Raw genomic sequence first — 16,556 nt, 5'->3', positions numbered from 1 at the left:
CCACATTCTTTGATTACTGTCAACCCAACTAAACTAAAAGTTGGCTCTTCCAAGTCTTCCATTAAAATGGATTTTTAAATAGTTATATTAAAGACATCACAAATCAGTTTAAGATATGTTTTTTATTTCCAAAAAAAGAGATAAATAAAGTATATTTTAGTTTTGATTTATCCAGTTGGGTAGAAAAGTATATTGGGGCTGAACATCAGGGAAAAAAATATTTATACTCAAAAAAATTTAATTATATGGGTAGATTTTTCTTAGCTGTAACTTCATTATACTTTGGTTTCATCATATTTGGTAAAGAGAGTTTTCAGCTTAGCATGAAATACCTAAAAATAAATGTTAAGTTACCAAACACTTTTTAGAATTTACAGTAATTTTTTAAAGATGGTGCTTCCAAAAAAAAAAAAAAAAAGCCTATAAATTGGGCAGTCCTGCAATTCTGTAGAGTGGCTAAGAGAAAAAAAAAATCCTTCAAGGACTGGACTGGATTATGTATAACATCCCAACTTCTCAAGATGAAGGGTATCAAATTTAGTTGTCACTTGGTGGCAGTTTAATTTTTGACACATGTCATATACTTCAGTCTCACAATGACTCAGGGAACATGTACCACAAAGGCTGCTAGAATAAGCCTATTCCAAACCTAACCCTGACAAAATTTCTTTCTTCTGAACCCCCCCTTTTTAAAAAATTTTTTCAGAAAGTAGCAAATTATAATTGCTGTTTTCTGGAAAAAAAAAAAATTCCCATTAGGATATCTAAAACAGACCCACTATACTCTAAGCACCTTTGTAAAAGGAAATACTGTTAAGTAAATATTCTTAATATTACTGATAAAATTTAGAATTCTATTCCATTACATGGCAAAGATTACATTTTTTTTATAGTAGCAATTTACCTTTAAGTATCAGTGTTCTTACTTGATAGTTAATTTTAGTTCAACATAAATTAATAAGTCCTGGAAAAATAGTTTATAACTTTAGGATGCTGTACTTCATATCCCATAATTATTGTTATGTCCTCAGGAATGCAGGTCGAGGATATCCTAATTCCATCTGACTTGTTGATGAGAACTTGATAGCAAGGAATTCTTCTCTCTGGCCTAGAAATATACAAACATGAATTATGAGGTCAAATATGAGAGTTAATATATTATTATCTATGTTATAAAATTGAATGGGAGGCAAATGCTTTCCTACTCAGTCCCAAAAGAACCCCACTATATAGTTTAACTAAAATAATATTTAGCATTTTTTATATATATTGTATTTACAGCCAGACAGCTTCTACTCATAATCTAACGTGGCCTAAATTACTTTAACATGTTCAGTTTTGTTTGAATTCACAGTGACTAATCCAAATCAAACACTGTTCTCAGGATAAGGTAATATTTTTCAAGAGGAATGATTTGTGCTGTTTTATTAAAAGAATAATACCCTTCTCCAACCTGTTTATCAGGAGGATATTTCTGTTTCAGCAGTTCTTCTGGAGCTCTGGCTTCAACATCCCAACCAACAATTACCCTCCTTCCTTGTGAATGATCACCAGTCCCACCTCAAAATAGTTTCCACCCTATCTTAGTTTCCATACTAAGGGATGAAAAGCCCAGGTGTCAGGAGAAAGTGCTAATCTAAATGATCTTAAAACAAGTTAGTGATCCCTAAAAAAAAAATCCTCCAAACACCATGTTACTTACCATCCGGGGGAGGGGGGCGTATGTGTATGTCTATTTTTTTAAATATAAAGATTCTGTCACTTAGCCTCTGCTTCCTTTCTGCAAACAATTTTGGGCAAAGAGCTAAAAAACAGATTAATAGTTCCAATAGTTCATACATACATCAGCTTTATACTCATCACATTAATTACATACTAATTATGTTTCATTTGTCTCTACCCAAGACTGAACTCCTCAAGTTAAGGCTCTATCTTCTTTTTCTTTTCCCAGTATCTCTGGCTAATTAAAGGCTAAGAGGAGGAAAAACTGGCTGTCAGATATTTCGCTTTATTCCCTATCAGAGGGATAGCATTTATAGCAGAGTACTTGAATGTTGGTACACACACAGAAGTAGGGAAGGAAAATGCAAAGCACTACTCTGATGTTCCAAAATGTTTGCATATTTTATTGCTAAATGGCTATATTTTTATTTCCCCAAAGCTTAACATTCTCAGAAAAGAAGTCTGTGGCTATGCAACAACAAATAGTTTGTTGTCTAAACTAGTCTCTTAAATTATTTCAGAGCCTACATTCATTTTAAGCTTTCAGATCAGGGCTGCCTGGGTGGCTCAGTGGGTTAAGGCTCTGCCTTCAGCTCAGGTCATGATCTCAGGGTGCTGGGATTGAGCCCTGCATCGGGCTCTCTCCTCGGTGGGGAGCCTGCTTCCTGCTCTCTGTCTGCCTGACTCTCTGCCTACTTGTGATCTCTCCCTCTCTCTGTCAAATAAATAAAATCTTAAAAAAAAAAAAATTTAATCTTCCAGATCAGCTCTAAGTGTGTATCTCTGCCCTTTACCCCAGCACAACAAAGTCATTGTCACTTGTGCCACACATTCCTCACAATTGTACATAACACAGTGCTCAGGGAAAGTTGCATTTGAAATTCTAACCACTATAAAACTGCATCTAATAAATTAATGTAGAACTTTTAACAAACAGATGCCTAAATTGAATCTGTTTCCATTAGCATTAATTTTACTTCCAAAGCTATTTTAGGAAATCATATTTGTACCTGGTAGCAATAATGCATTTGTAACTCAAAAAGTTTTTATGCTTTTACCTTTTATTGATCAGTCATATTAATGTAATTCCATTTAAAAAGAATTAGTATACTGATTCAAATATATCAACTCTAGCCCAAGTAAGAAAATAACATCAAAAGAAAATTTTTCTTAGTTTATGCTAAATGAATCTTGGAAAATACAAGATCCTATATTCTATATTGGAGTGGAGGTAAGGTATAATTAACTCAATGTTGAGTGTCAACCAAATACAAAATTATTTTTAATATATCAAATGTTTCACTAGTTCAGAATCATGTAAGGTAAGCACAGATTTCTTTTCCATCATCATTGTACCTATTTCTAAAATGATAAAGATGCAGGGATTATAAACTGATATGTCTCTGCAAAGAAACCAATATGAAAATGTAGCAGAAACCTTTAAAAAATGTATTTGCAAACCACAGAGGTCATTGTATATCTGAGGAATGACTATACTGGTTTCATTCTATAGGAATGAAATTTCACAGTATTCCAAATGTTACTACTCTTAAACATTACATTCATTTAAAATACTCCGTTTTTTAGTACTTCATTTGAATAATAGAGAATTAGCTAATATTAAATTCAACACATTAGAAATGTTTTATATAGGGGCACCTGGGTGGCTCAGTCAGTTAAGCATCTGCCTTCAGCTCAAGTCATGATCCCAGGGTTCTGGGATCTAGTCCCACATTGGGCTCCTCACTCAGTGGGGAGCCTGCTTCTCCCTCTCCCCCTGCCTGCTGCTCCTCTTGTTTGTGCTGTTAAATAAATAAATATTTCTTTAAAAGAAATGTTTTATGTAAATGTTTAGACACTTCATTAACCAATATTAACTAATGATTTTTCATATTATTTGGGAATAACTGGAAACATAACACTGCAACAACCACACCACTGAATAACTCTGAGAATACCAGCAGCTCTGAGTTTGTACAAATTCCTTCCACTTTCACCACCACAGTAGCCCTGAAGGCAGGAATAGTAGAAATCCCAGCAGTATCCACACAGCCCACCCAACTACTGCTTTTCTATGTGTGAACTAGAGTGTTCAGAAAGGCAAAATGAGAATTGAGAGAATAATGAACTTGAAAGACAGCACAGCATGACAAGAGGTAAAAATGGAGGTTATACTTTCTACTATTTATCAGAACTATTATCCAAGCCTTTTGAACACTTGCAGATAAATGCGATGCACCTATACCCAAGTTGAGTATGAAGACTAGAAAGAAACAAGTAAATCTGAAGAATTTTTGAAATCATGATCAGGAATATGGAATGTAGTGTAGCTGTAATGCTACACTTACAACATCATTTATGAAAAAGGGGCAAAAGCTAAAATTAAAATGCTTGAAATTAATAAAAAATAAGAGTAATTTTCCAAAATTTTGTTTAAAAAAACAAATTCTGAATTCCCTTCTCCCCTTCCTACCCTGTCTCACGTTACAAACTACTATTTCCCATTTATGTTCCCTGTCAAGTCTTAAAAAGTCAGGATAAAGAGCCAAAAGCTTAAACATAAGTGCCCTTAATTGAGTCAGCCATATCACAAATAAAGCCAAATGTCTTTTAGTTTTTGCCACTGATAACTCAGATGAATTTTCATGGATGAAGAAGTTTTCATGACTGATTTGCAAAAAAATTGATTATGTGTTTTAAACTGTTTATCAAGTCTTAATAGTGACAGAAAATAAGGTATATTATGTTACCTACGGCATATTTCTTTTTTCATACTCTTTCCAAAATACATCCCCCTTTCCAGCCACGCCTAAAATAATCTGGGACAAATGCTGGAACAAATATCAACTTGACTAATTATTTCTTACAGTTTTTCTCATTCTTATGCATAGAAAATCAAAATCTGCACACAAATGTCAAAAATAAATTATTCTTACCCTCAAGGTTTGAAATGGACTTTGGATAATCCTTTTACATTTGTAGTACTCGTTAAACTATTCTGTTTACTAGATGCCTGTGGTCAATGCTATCCCTTTGCAAGTAATTATTTTTAGACCATTTTTCATTCTCAAGTGGTCTTGATGCTTTTAAATTCATGGATTTCCATTATTATCTAAAAATTATATTATTTATATGTATGTATAGAGCTAGATATGTAAATATATAAATCATCAAAATAAAAGAAAGGGGTTACTCCTTTGCTGTATTCCCATTACTACTAACACTATAGTTTAAAGAAAATGAATCTGCCTCTTCTTTTTTATTTTTTTAAATATTTATTTATTTATTTTAGAGAGAAAGAGCACAAGCAGGAGGGCCAGAGGGAGAGGAAGAGAATCTCAAGCAGACTTCACACTGAGCGTGAGCCCAACTTCAGGCTTGATCTCACCACCCTGAGCTCATGACCTGAGCCTAAACCAAGACACTTAATTCACTGTACCACCCAGGCACCCCTGCCTTCTCTTTTTAAAATAGGAAGTAATTATTCTTACTCTTCGTTCCCTGGTCTTTAAAATGTTTATGTAAGAATAACATGGATTTAATAAGTATTAAGTAGACTATAAGAAACCTGATAAATCTTCCAGATGATCAGAAAAGACCTTTCCTATCTCCTTTATTTTGTACACAATATCTTAATTCAAAATATATTTTGGAAAGGGTATGTGCAAGCCAGGAATCAGGTTAGTACTCAAAGGCAAAATTTGAAAGCAGATTTACATCATATAAATGTATACTATCTTGTCTTAATAACCAGTGTTTTATATGCATCATCTTTCATCTTATATTATCTTTCATTCTCTGGTATGATCATCTAAAACCATCCCAAAAATCAGCATTAAAAACAAATAAAAAGCTTAAAATAGCAAGCGGCATTATGCATATTAATATACAGCAAATGATGTTGCTGGTTACATAATGTCTAGCTATCTTCAGAGAGAGAGACTTGTCTTTTATCCAACCACACCCAGCTACTCTGTACAAAAGTAAAAAATAGAACTCTCTCATGAATCAAGAGCATTAAAGTACATGCACACATCCCATATCGTGACCAGGAAATTTTCTTTTGTGAAATAAGGTGTCCAAACTTCAAATTATTTTGTAACAAGAATGTAATCTTTCAATCAGAAAAGTATAATCGGGCTATATGACATTTTTTGGCATTTCTACAATAATTTCATTTTTCCTTACAGCCAATTTCCTTTTTCCATAAAGGATCTTTTTCTCATTTTACACATGTTTAAAAGGAATACAAATCATAGGGCGCCTGGGTGGCTCAGTGGCGCATAAGCATCTGCCTTCAGCTCAGGTCCTGGAATGGAATCTCAGGTCCTTCCTGCTCGGCGGGTATCCTGCTTCTCCCTCTCCCTTTGCTTCTCTCCCAACTCAGGCTCTCTCTCTCTAATAAGTAAATAAAATCTTTTAAAAAAATAAAAGGAATATAAATCAGATAAAATTATTTAGAAAAAACTTTTAGGAGCACATTATTTTTAGAAAGTGAAATACACCTTATGGGACAATCAGTAACCTCTGGAATTCTTTGGCGTTTTTCTCCTTGTAGGGTGAAAATTTGTCATCTGATGGAAAAAAGAATTCTAAAGTCCTACATACCAATATTTAGCATTGATATGCGATTTTATAATAATATTTTGCTATAGTTCTCTGATGTCCCAAGAATTCACAAAACTGCAAACAAAATAATGGAGGCTCAGGGTAAAATCCATATTTGGGGAAGCCAAAAAAATCATACCTATCTTCTACCTCCGCCTTCAATGATATGATACATGGTACCTGTCTGAAATAGCAAGAGTTACTCAGTATCTCTTTCCCCCAAAGGATAAATAGAATATACACGAATAAATTGCTGAAAGTAAGATTTTACGTATGCTGGAATAAACTACAATCAAGTATATGGAAGGCTGAATATTCTTTTTTCTGAATGTGGTTTATTTTCCAACTATATAAGGAGATGAAATAAAGTGAACAGAATACCTGGGTGGCTCAGTCAGTTAAGCACCTGCCTTCAGCCCGGGTCATGATCCCAGGGTCCTGGGATCGAGTCTCACAACCAGCTCCTTGCCCTGGGGGAGCCTGCTTCTTCCTTTGCCTGCCTCTTCCCCTGCTTGTGATCTCTCTCTGACAAAGGAAAGAATGAAGGAAGGAAAGAATGAATGAGAAAGTGAACAAGAAACAAACTAAGATCACTTTTTCATTATCCTCATAGTTTTGCTTCATTTTCTTTGAAATAAAGCTAAAAAATCAGTATTTTTCAGGAATCACACTTTGCCAACTAAGGTTACTAAGGGACCTCACTTTGCTCCAAAATTGTCTGAGCCCCTGTTTGCCCATTAGTGCTCAAGCAAGCTAGTTTTTATTTTTTTAAGCTAGTTCTTAGTAGATTTCCTGTTTATTCCTAAAGGTAACTACAACTTTTAGTAGCCAAATAACTCGAATGCTGTTGAAAGTATTCTTCTAATCTGGATAAATAGATGTAGTGTTATAATTTATTAAGCCACCCTCTCCTGCCCTCCATGAAAAAGGAGGGATGTTTTGATTACAGAGCTTCCACTACAAAAAGAGAATGCATACTGATCTTGGATTAGTTTTGTTTTCAAATAGCTACAGGAGAATGATGTATCAATGTGCTAGGAGGTTTCTATCCCCGGACTTAACTTTTCAACAAAAATGAGAAAATGTGCACATGTTGTTTATAACCTTTATTTGCCTAAAGCCACTAAGTTGATTAATCATTATTTTCTGCCCCTGCAATCCTAAAAATATTATCTTAAATAATATGTCAAGGTCTCCTCTGAAGGACAGTAGCATTTTTTTTTAAGCATGAAAGGAAATAAAAGAATTACAATACAGCACAACTTTTTTTCTCCTTTAAGACTCTGAGCAGAGTTGTCACCACACCCCTAAAACAAAACACTGAACTGGTAAAGCTGCCTACAAAACCATCAGCACACTATTTACCACAATCTCCATAGTAATAAGTCTTGCAAGATGCTTCTCTAGGTAGTATTATCAGGCAAAAAGGGCAAAACAATGTTTATTCACCTTTAATGTGGAAATTCCTTAGACAATATCTGCCCATGAAGCAATAGATGTTTTCCAATTACTACTACCGACTCGGTAAGTTTTGGCATTTTTATTTTTTGGATTGAAAGCTAATCATAAGCATCACCAGGTCATTAGTCTTCTCCCCAGTTACTACTCAATTTAAAATAAATAATAGCATAACATATTTCCCCTGATTCAAGCACCCAATTTCCTACAAAACTTGGGTTCACTTAACAAGTGTCTTATATTTGTGAGCCCGGGTGAAAGCTCACTCCATATAGGTAATACTAGTTAAAGAGAAATCTTAGACTGCAAGAAAAACTTCCTTCACTAGGATTAGAAGATACTTTCTTAAGGGGAGATTGACATTTCTGAGACCCATTTAATCCATAGTTCCTGTATTAAAACAATGAAAGTTTAGAGGGGAGCCTGGGTGGCTCAGTCAGTTAATGGTCGACTTTTGGTTTCAGCTCATGGTCTCAGGGTGGTGAGATCCCTCCTGCCTCAGTCTCCACGCTGGGCATGGAGCCTGCTTAGGATTCTCTCTCTCTTCCTGTCCCCACCCCAACCCCCCCAACTCACACACTTTCTTTCTCTAAAATAAATAAATAAATAAATCTCTAAAAAAAAAAAAAAATAAACAAAGCAATGAAAGTTTAGAAATTGGCCCAGAAAAAAAAAAAAAAAAATGGGATAGCCAAATTACACTGGGCTTTTCTGCTGAGTTGAGCTCTTCTCATTCTGGTACCTGAGACGGCGCCTGTCAGTCCACATTACACAGGCTCTGTGTTACGGCTGCAGTGTGTGCATCCACCAAAAGAACTGCTGGTTTTACACATGCATTGGGGCAGAAAATCAATGCGCAATAATTTTTTAAGCCACCATCAGTTGACTCTTTACCAGCAGCAGCCTACTGGTTTCTCTCCTGACTTTCAACTTCTTTCCCTGCATCAGCTTTGTTCCTTGATTTGCTTGCAATCCTGGAATTAAAGGACCATAGAGGTCCACTCTCGGCCCACCTTCTACTTAATCCCAAACCTCTTCTATAGCATCTTTGATGTGTGGTCTTTGGCATAACAGCGTCGGTGAAAAACTATGAAGAGTAATAACATCAAAGGCAATAACATCAAAGTCTTGGAACCAGAGAGAAAATATGAAATGAGGGAAAAGTATATATTGAGGAGAAGGAAAACTACTAATTTAAGAAGGGAAAGCAAGCAAATAACAGATTGACCTGAAGGTCAGCATATCCTTCTCCTTCTCTGAATTGGAATGATTTTAACCCAGCTTCTCTCAGCAAACCCACTACAGGTAGATGTGTAAGAGTATGTGTATGTTTTATAAAGTACATCAAAGATCCCCCTTGATGGAAGCATAATTTAAGACTTGTATTGGTTGTTTTTTTAAAAACATTTTATTTATTTGACACACAGAGGAAGAGAGGAGGTGGGGCGGGCAGAGGGAGAGAGAGAAACAGGCTCTCTGCTGAGCAGGGAGCCTAATGTGGGCTGTAGTCCTATGACCCTGAAATAAGGACCTGAGCCAAAGGCAGATGCTAAACCGTCTGAGCCACCCCGGAGTCTAGAAACTTGTATTTATAAGCCCTTGTTAAATTATTCCAAGCCAAAATGTTAGCTTTAAGTGCATGAAAAATGCACAAGAATTCCACAACTCTCAATCTGAACATCACCCATGAGTATCACATTTCACAATGTAAGAGAAGGGCCATAAAAAACAGTAACTTGGGGTACCAGGGTGGCTCTGTCGCTAGGCGTCTGCCTTAGACTCAGATCATGATCCTGGGTCCTGGGATCAAGCCCCGCATCTGGCTCCCTGCTCAGCAGGACGCCTGCTTCTCCCTCTCCCACTCCTCCTACTAGTGTTCCCTCTCTCACTGTGTCTCTGTCAAAATAATAAAATATTAAAAAAAAAAATAACTTGGGGTGCCTGGCAGGCTCAGTCAATGGAGCATACAACTCTGGATCTGGGGGTTGTAAGTTTGAGTCCCACGGTGGATGCAGAGTTACTTAAAAACAAAATCTTAAGGGGCACTAGGGTGGCTCAGTTGGTTAAGCACCTGACTCTTGATTTCAGCTCTGGTCATGTTCTCAGGACTGTAGGATTAAACCCACATGGGGCTCCGAAGCTCAGCTCAGAGTGTCAGAGTCCTGGAGTCTTCTTATCCCTCTCTCTCTGCTCCTCCCTCACCCCCCAACTCCTGTGCATGCAAACGCGCTCTCTCTTTCTCTCAAATAAATAAAATCTTGTAAAAAAATAAATAAGATCTTATTTAAAAAAAAAAACTTACTCCAGGAACAATAAAAAGAGGCTGAGATGAAGTCCAGACGGAGGGAGAATGAATGGATTACTTAAAATAAATTAACCAATTACAATGTGTGGAGCCCATTTGGGTTCTGATTCAAACAAACTAAAAAATATTTACAGCAGGAGAGTGATTAGATGTTTGATGTTATTCTATATGTTTGCTATTTTTCATAATATGGTTGTTAAAAATGCTGACTTTCCACAACACCTGGGTGGTTCAGTCAGTTAAGCAACCAAGTCTTCATTTCTGCTCAGGTCATGATCTCCTGGTGGTGGGTTGGATTGCCTAGAGGTCTCCACACTCAGTGGAGGAGTCTGCTTGAGATTTTCCCGCTCCCTCTGCCCCCTCTAAAATAAATAAATCTTTTTTAAAATGGCATCTTTCCATTACAGTATGCTGTTTCTGTGAAGAATACAGGAAAAGGATGGAAGAAAAAGAATGAAAAGGCAAGGTAGCATGAAGCCAGATGCTCAAGCCTTGTTGTTTATCTGAGGAAACAGATTATAGCGCAGGGAAAAGGGCAGCTCTTGGATGACAGTGGCAGGTCCATGACAGGGGATGGGGGCAAGCTTGGGGAGTGGGGGTGTGATCAGGTCACAGAGAGAATGTAGGGTTATTCTTAGAAAATATGTCGTGAACCCTAGGGAGTGAGTGTGGAAGCGGCTGAAACATCAGCAGAGTTCCTGTTCTCAGCCTGCTGCTGAACGCAATGGCCTGGGAGGAGCAGGATCCCAGGATCCCGAGGGGCAGGGCATAAGGTAGGAGCTATGAAAGAAGGTGACCTTCAGTCCCCCCTTTCTGCACCTGGCGATCGCCATCCCAAATCCCGCTCCTCCTTGACCCCATGATTGACTCCCTCCGGGCCTTCGCCAAGGGAAAAGTGCAAGCCTACTTTAAGATTTTTGCCATCCCTTCTATCTCCTTTTTGAGGCATCTGTCCTTGCTTTTCCGTTAAAAAATAAAATAAAAAATAAAAGCTAGGAGCAGGATTCAGCGGCTGCTGCTGCTCTCCCTTGCAGAGACAGCTCCGCTCCGCCGCTCGGATTGGTGTCTGAGAACTTCATTTCAGTTCACAAGGACAAAGAGGATACTGGTTTCTCCCTGCATGAAGACGAGACAGATCATTACGAATACACCGACAGTCGGCCAAGCATCCCCACAGTCCTAGGCACTAAGGGACGTTCCAGGGAAACACATGGGTGAACCCAGCTCAGGAACCTGCGTCAGAACAGAATCACTCGACAGGACTATTCATGGAAAGTAGTCCCCCTGGCCTCCCATTTGACACAAAAATCTATTTCCGATAGAGTCAATAGTTGCTGTTTCTAGAATTATAAATATAGAGGGGTACACCCACGTTGTTTAAACGCCACAAGATAAATGACGAACTCGAGTAATGGGATGTAACGAAGGAAGGAAACAGGACAGAGAGCGAGAGAGAAGGTGCAGACGACAGAGCGGACTTCAATGAAGAAAGATGAACACCTGTCCTCCCCCAGGCCCCAAAAGGAGCACTAAATTATACACGTCGCCTCCTTCTTCCTCACCCCCAAATACCTGAAATGACGCCACAGAGGGAGAGGGCGCCGTCGTCGCCCTGTTTCCTCCTCAACCCTGTTCCAGGAGCGCGGGAGAGGAGGGCCCTCGCGCGGCCCGCGCTCTGGCCCGGGGTCTCGGTCGGCACTCGGCCCCGCTCCCTGAGAAAGCCGGGCTCCGGGCCGCCCCCGGGGAGCCCCCCACCTCCGCCCGCGCGGTGAGGCCGCGGCGCGCGCTCCTCGCGTCGGGGAGGGGCAGGCGGCGACTGCAGGAACGTCAGGGGCGAAGACCGCGCTCCCCCGGCATCGCCGCGCTCACCCTCCGCTGGTGGCGTTAGCCGGGAGGAGGCGCCGCCCGCGGGAGCCTCACCCGGCTGTCTCCGTCCGCGGGCCTGCAAGCCGTCCCGACTCGCCGCGCCCTACATGGAATCCGCCGTGGTTCCGCCACAGAACTCGAGTTCGTGCGGTGAACAGCCATCCCAGGTTTAGCCCCGCCCTTCCTTGGCCACTGTTAGTGCCAAGAGGCAGGATGGCCGGCCTTCTGTCCTCCTCATCCCTTATCCTACTCATCCCGCCCGGGGCTGTAGAGTTTGCCCATTTTCCCCCATCTCTTCTTAGACTCCTACTCTGTCCCCGTTGCAACAGCCTGACATTAGGTCACCAGTCCCACTGATCACCCCACTCCACTTTCAAAATCTGAGCCCCTCGGATCCACACCAGGACGCAGTGACCTAACTTAAACGCAACTATGATCGCGTTCTTCCTAGTTTTTTTTTTTTTTTTTTAAGATTTTATTTATTTATTTGACAGAGATCACAAGCAGGCAGAGAGGCAGGCAGAGAGAGAGGAGGAAGCAGGCTGCCCGGCTGAGCAGAGAGCCCGATGTGGGGCTCGATTCCAGGATCCTGGGATCATGACCTGAGCTGAAGGCAGAGGCTTTAACCCACTGAGCCACCCAGGCGCCCCCTAGTTTAAACCCGATTGGTGGCTTCTGATGGACAGCAGCACAGAGGCCAACCCCCTCTGCCTGCTTTCAAAGGCCCCTCAAGATCTGGCCTCTGTGCTTCCCCCAGTCTCATCCCTCCTTGTAGGCTCCAAAGGAACTGAACAGCCTCCTTTCTCTGGGAGATTCCTCTTCCCAATTGCCTCCCAGGGCTTGTCTGGCTGATTTACTCATCTTTGAGTTAAAAACTGGGCTCCGAATACCTTCGGGGATGGCATTCCAGCTGAGTTAAATTACCCTCCTGGGGTCTTCAGAGCACCTGTGTGTCTCCATTGTCGCAAAGATCACTGCTCCAGCTGTGTTGTCACTTACCTTCCCCAGCCCATCTGCAGCAGTTTATTACCTACGACTCTGCCCCAGGCACAAGGTGAAGCAGGTGTTATGAATTATTTAATACTTACAACTACCCTATGTAGTAGCTTCTATTATCTCGACCATACAGGTGGACTATAAACTAAGAGAGCTTAAGAAATTTGTCCAGGATGACCAGGATGCAGGGAACTCAGGCATCCATATTTTTAAAAATCATCCTCTAGGTGATTCCGGTGAGTAGCAGAGAACCACGCTCTAGCCTGGTGAGCTCTTCCATGACAAGAGCCATATGTTTCATGTCTGGACCTAGTGTAGTGGCTGGGACACAGCAGGTGTTGTGGAATAAATGGAGGTTTTATTTGATCTCCTATACCACAGCAGAAAGCAGGCCATTCAGGAATCATAAAGGCCTGTTTGTTGTTGTGCAAAGAGACTCAGAAAGTTAAATGACTTAACAGTTCATAAATGCAGAACCGTGGTTGAAGACCAGGGACATTTGACTCTTCCAGGGCTTTTTTCACCACTGTAGCTTTTTTGGGGGACAGCCTCCCAGAGGAGGTTGTATGTGTGTGTTTACTTCTTCCTAGAAAACTTTGGTGATAAGAGGTTCATTTTCACATTCTCATGTCTGATGTCGGTAGTGCAGAGTACACAGTAGAGAGGGACAGTGTAGGTTCAGTGTCTAAAACTGAATTCTGTGATCCAGAGCGAAAATATGACATGAAAATAGAGTTCGGGGATAAAGAGGAACAATAGTCTAATTAGTTTGCCAGGCAAAGGAGGTTGCAACAGGCTAATGCCTTCAAAACGGCAGACCATCCCAGAGTAAAAAGCTAAAGCATTTTATAGGAAAATATAGAATCAGGCCTGTTTCAATAGGAATCTCGTAAGTGGGGCCAGCTGGGCTCATCATGTCTCTCAAGGGGTCTCATGATGAGCACGAGAACTGGATTTACTAAACATAAACACACACACACTCACTCACTGTCAGCAACAGGGCAGGAGATGAGTTGTTGTGGGACAAAAGGAAACACAGGAAATAATGTCCATAATAGCAAAAAGCTGGAAAGAACCACCACATCTATTGGCAACAGAATGATCATTGTTATATGGTCACATGTTAACACGTATAATACAATAAGTATTATACAGCAGTGAAAATGAATGAATTATACCTTGTGTAAAAACATGACTAAATTTTGAAAACATTACAAAATTATTGTCATTTAAAGAGACAAAGAATATGCCACCAAAAAAGTACAAAAATGATATTAGAGAGCACTCAGGCTTTAACTTCATTCAAGAGAATTTGTTAAAGAGAAGTATTTGAGGGGCACCTGGGTGGCTCAGTGGGTTAAGTATCTGCCTTCAGCTCAGGTTATGGTCTCGGGGTCCTGGGATCAAGTCCTACATCGGGCTCTCTGCTAAGCAGGAGCCTGCGTCCCCCTCTCTCTCTGCTTGCCTCTCTGCCTACTTGTGATCTTGCTGTCAAATAAATAAAATCTAAAAAATAAATAAATAAATAAAAATTTTACTACAGAAAAAAGAGAAATATTTGAGTGTCTATAATTCACAAGACATCTATAAGAGCCTGAGTACACATGTTGTACATTTTACATTTGGTATAAAATGGACTGGGAAAGCATGATTGATGGCACAAATAGTACTGAGGAAATGATCTCATTTATATGTGGAATCTAAAAAAGTGGAACTCCTAGAACCAGACAGGGGAGCAGTGGTTTCCAGGGGCTGAGAAGGGGAGAGAGAACTGGAAGAGGCTGGCCAAAAGGTATAAGCTTTGTTATCAATAAGTTCTGGAGATCTAATTTACACAGCATGGTGATTATAGTTAATAATACTGTATTGTATACTTGAAATTTGCTAAAAGAGTAGATCTTAAGTGTTCTCACCAAACTAAAAAAAAAAAAAAAAAAAAGTAACCATATGAGGTGATGGATATATGAATTAACTTGACTGTGATAATCATTTCACAATGTATATATCAAACCATCACATTATACACCTTAAATATATACAATTTTTATTTGTCAATTATACATTAGTTAAATCTGGAAAAAAAATAAAACACAATTTAAGTCAAAAAGTGAGACCAACTAACATATATGTAAAGTGAAATCCTGTTTCTTTAGCAATATTTCAACTATTTCTGTCAAAGAAATTAAAAATGGGTGTTTGTTAGATTTCTTGGAAAAATGCTGATATTAGGTAAAATAGTAAGTAAAATGAAGAGAAGCAAATAGGAATCAGCAGAAGAGACACTCTTACATCTTATGACACTTCCTAGCTGCTCCTTAGTAAGCACAAGATGACAGAATATAAAATCAATATTTGTAATCATTGCAATATTATACTATGCCAAAATACTTGAGTCACATGCAGTGTTCCAAAATAAAATGTGTAATGTAGACCATTTTAACCATTCCTCTAAATTAAGATTTATTTATTTATTTGAAGGGAGGAAGGGGCAGAGGGAGGAGAGAAGCAGACTTCATGATGAGCATGGAGCCCATCTCTGATCCCTGAGATTAGGACCTGAGCCAAAACCAACAGTCCAATGCTTAACCAACTGAGCCAGCCAGGTGCCCACAGTTCCTCTAAATTAAAAGAAACTTTTTTTAACTAGGGATCAACAAGTTAATACATTTGTTAGCTAACTCCTGGGTGATTAATAACTTGTAAGAGAACATTGAAAAATTTTCTCAAAACTCAAGAAAAAGGGTCTCTCTAACTTGCCCCTCAGCTGAGAAGACATAAAAAGGTTAACTCAGAGGGTAACTTCTTTAAAGTCTTCACTGAAATGAATCTTAATTTTGAAGATGAGCCAGTATCTGAGTTTTGGTATCACAATATCCAGCACATTAAAATTATTTGTACATTGCTTTCATGTTTCTAAAATAGAATATCTAGCTTTTGTACACCAGGGCTATTGGTTGACAGGCATCCAAACTTTATGACCAAAAAAAAAAAAAAAGTCAGGCAGCAAAGTCTGTTTATACAGTTATAATCTGACATTTCTGTATTCTGTCTAGTGTGTATTAGGTTATCTTGCCTAATTCCATTTCTGCAAGTCTCCTGGTTGAAGACCTCTATCATGTAAAAGATTAATTCAAGACAACACTCCTAAACAATTTCAAAGCTTTCTGTGAAGTATGGCATGTATAAAATTGTTCTCAAGATTTCCAGTGAGTCATCCATTGCCCAGATGTAATGATGGGACAACTCCTTTATTAGGTCATTATGTTGGCTTAATAAGCTTAATAAATATTATTGATACTAATTTATATTAACAAGTTATAGTTTTTATATCTTAGGTATTATAGACAGAATTGTTATCATGCTTCCCATATGAACTTCTGGCCGCATCATATGGATCAGTGGATATTGGGTTGCATATCATGAATTAAATTATGAACAACTGAGATTTGCAGAGAAAATTATTCAAGGACTGTGAGTCTGCATTCTTAACAATGTACTCAATCAAGAGGTTAGAAGTGATGGCAATAATTAAGCAAAAATGTTACACTGACCTTTGACTACAAGTCAAAAGCTGCTCGAGCATATTGTAGTGGTCATGAGA

Source organism: Martes martes (assembly GCF_963455335.1).
Source record: "Martes martes genome assembly, chromosome: 6".
Lineage (NCBI taxonomy): Eukaryota > Metazoa > Chordata > Mammalia > Carnivora > Mustelidae > Martes > Martes martes.
The sequence above is the reverse complement of the archived record's forward strand: the minus strand, read 5'-3'. Positions refer to the sequence as shown.